This window comes from Lactuca virosa, chromosome 1 (assembly GCF_052849685.1).
Source record: "Lactuca virosa cultivar CGN04683 chromosome 1, Lactuca_virosa_CGN04683_v6, whole genome shotgun sequence".
Classification (NCBI taxonomy): Eukaryota; Viridiplantae; Streptophyta; class Magnoliopsida; order Asterales; family Asteraceae; genus Lactuca; species Lactuca virosa.
In genome coordinates, this window is record NC_136426.1 from 43979542 (window position 1) to 43983339 (window position 3798).

A 3798-nucleotide genomic window follows, 5' to 3' on the forward strand; every position below is an offset into this window, starting at 1 on the left:
GAAAACGTGAGAGTAGTCATTTTAAAGGTATAACCCTGAACTTATTGCATGTTAAACAGTTTTGAAAAATATTATCATTTAGGTGGTCAAAACAGTTCGAAATTGGACCAAAACGTTTCTGTGAAGGGCTGATTTTTGAGTTTAGTTTATAGATCTTTGAACACAACTCATTTTTACTATTTTGAGTGTATAAATCCCAGATCTACTAGTTTACATGTATTATATGTGATAACACATACTTTTCTCAAGGTTTTCATGTAGATCCAAGTGATAAACTTAATATTCTTAACATATTTTTAGATTTATGAAGTAAATAGCACATAATCACCAAATAAGTCATGAAAAACACACATATTCATGCATATACACATAGATCTACATAAAGCAACTTGTATTCTCCCCCAAAACCAAGTAAAAATCGAAAATAGGGGGTATGAACTCACCTTGGGGTGATGGATCGGTTTTGATGAAGAAGTGGAAGAAGATTTTTGATCCTAGCAAGCTTTCTTGAGTAGATCTTGAACTTAGATAGTTCACAGTTGATGATTTTTGTGAAGGATTCCTCTTGAAGCACTTAGAAATCTCGAAATATTGAGGGAAAAGGAGGAGTTTCTAGAGAGTATTTTGAAGTGGCTTGAAATGAGAGAATAGAGGTGGGGTGGTGGTGTCTCGGCCGAAGATAAGAAGGGAGGGGGAGAGAGGATGTGATGGTTACCTAGATGTATGACATTTGAAGATTACTTAATGGTTAATTTGCATGGAAGTCCACCATGCAAATGTGATGTGTCTATTGCTCATTAATTCTCTTCTTTCTTCATTGGGCCGATTGGGCTTAAGATGAATGATATTGAATTAGTTTGGCCCAGTCTTGGCTTTGCTCGATTTTGTGAAGCCCAATAAATATGTTTCGGCCCATTGAGCCCTTAAGTGCATTTATGGCCCAATTTGACATAAAGGAATGGATTTATAGCCTATTAGGGTTAATTGGATTAGTTATGGCCCAATAGGTCCATTAGCGTTAAAATGAATCATTATAGGCCCAAATGGTCCAAAATGTTATAGATTTGTGAATTGAGTCCAATAAGAGAGTCCTAGTCCATAAAGAACTTGAACCGGGATTTCTATGGTTTCCAACCCTTAGTTGAACATATGAGGTGTATTTGAACGAGAATAGAGTATAGTATTCACTTAGAGTACAGGCTTTTACAATGGATGATGTTTACATGAGAATAAAATTTCCTAGCAAAATGCCAGTTGTGACAATTAAAGATAACACTTTAAAAATTAAAGATAATACTTTAAAAATTCATTACTGCATACATCCCTCTACTACAACTCACTTCTTTCTTGTTCTACTATTCTCGAACGCAACCACATGATTTCAAAGACCTCAAGGTATGTCACTTCTCCATGAGCTTCATATTTTCCCATGTTGTTGCTCATTTCTTTACCCCTGTATTCCCCCATAAATGCTCTTTAATAGATTTCGTTTGAGATTAATATAACTGTCAAAGGCAACCAATGATGACAGTTGTCTTCGCCGACAATAATGAGGATCTCAAGTATGTCACGATAGGAGGGGGAAAGTATAAAACAGACAAGGAGTTTTATCTTCTAATCTTTTGATTGAATGGTCACTATGATTTGCTACTCCCCGATGGGATCTTTCTTTTCCTCTCTCGATCGAAAAATATGTGCTTTCCGTTTTTAAAATTTGGAGTAAAAATACAACATGCAAATTTTGGTAAACGACAAAAAGCAATCTTTGGTTTTTGTGTGGGTTTCAAGAGGTTGTGATGAGCAACCATACTACAAATGAAACCATATGAACCAAACACATAATAGACTTTTTCATAGTTGTTTCCAACTTCCAAGTTTTGATAAACCACAATGATATTTTTTCAATTTGACCTTTAAGGATGAGAACCATAAAAAAATCCTAACTCTATGGACCATTTTACAAAATACAATTTTTTGTCTTTTGAGGAACGGATCCCAGAACTAATCATGAAAAAAACAAAACTGAACCTTTTGATTCTTATTTTTTGGTAATTAACTTATATATAATAATTATTAGGTTATAGCCTGTGGGTGGTTACAAAAATAATTAAATTTTTATAGTTACTCATAATTATTAATTAATTATTTTCAATAAATTATTAACTAAGAGATTTATGTTTTTTTTATGTAAAATTATAATCATTGATTCAAACAAAATATGTGAAAAAAAATAATGATATTGTATAATGAAATGTTAGATTGATTATATAAATAAAACAACCACAATAAGTGAAGTAAATTAAAATTGTTATATCGCAAATCAAAAAATTAAGTTGTTGAAATAAAAGTATAAGAAATTACAAATGAAAATTAACATTAAAATTTATTACAAATAATATAAAATGTTATATTTTATACACCAGATTTCACATTAAGCCTAAAAAACAACCAAAACTTGGCAAGAAGGTAGGTAACACTTACAGAAAGGCTTCACGATAAACAAACTTGATAATCATGTAAAACGGTGATCAAATTTGAGAAGATATATAGAAATAACAACAAACTTTAACCCATTTGAGTAACATCTTTTAAAACAAATACCCCTTTGATGGTCCATCAGATTTATGTAAATAAAACACAAGAAAGAAAACTATAAGAAATTATAATAAAACTAAGGCACTTTAATAAATAGAAGCACATGGCATAGGTATATAAACATGGGTACCTACATATCTTGAGCAATGGCAAGCTTGGTAATATAACAAAATAAACAATTCAAAGTATTGATAAAAAAAATACAATGAATAGCAAATATTAAATAGTAATATAGTAATACTGTAACTTGCAAATGAATGAAATAAATACACAAAAAATCAGAGTAATTAAAGCCACAACTTTGTTTAAATCCATTTGCAAGTAATCTATCGTTTAACTTGTTTACTTATATTATATATAAAAGGAACCAAAATAAATGCATAAAAATGTAGAGTATTTACAGCCAAAAACACTTTGTTTAAAGTCGTTAATAAGTAATTGTAATATTCCTTAAAGTGAAAAGAAAGACCAAGTTTATTGGAATTAAATTCCATGCTAACAAAAATTTATCATCATCACATTCAGTGGCGAATATAGAACAAAAAGTTACGTGGTTCCTCATACGGAATTAGATAGATCATTTATATTTTTCAATACAATAAGGTAGGTCCTAATATAAATTTATATATAATTTCAATAAGATATTAGAATTTAGGTAGGTCCTAGGACCCACCTAGAATACATTTAGCTACGCCCCTGATCACATTATAAAGAAATCTAATGTCTCAAAATCAATTCAAAATGTCTAAATATCCTAACAATGTTGCCATCCTTGATGTTGCATTGATATATAAATCAAACAACATAACATTAACGGGTAACCACCGACTACAATGTTGTCATACTAATTTTGTTTTTGCCACAGATAGCCACTCCGACCACTTTGGACAATGTACATTATTTTTATCCATTATAGATGAAACTTACATTTGTTTTTACCGATGCTAAATTAAAAAAGACTATGAAAATTGTTATAAATTAGAACCTTAAAGCATTGTTAAATTGTATAAACATAGTTATACAAATTTAGTTAAATTTAATTATAACATAATGGAAATCTATACTTGTTTGTATCAAACATTCATGAAATGAGTAAAAATGAATACCTATACACAATATTCGACAAAACACACTGATACGAATTTGCAGTTAACGTGCTCTACTGGCTGGTTAAGTGCTTTAACTGTGTGTAGGCTATTCCTT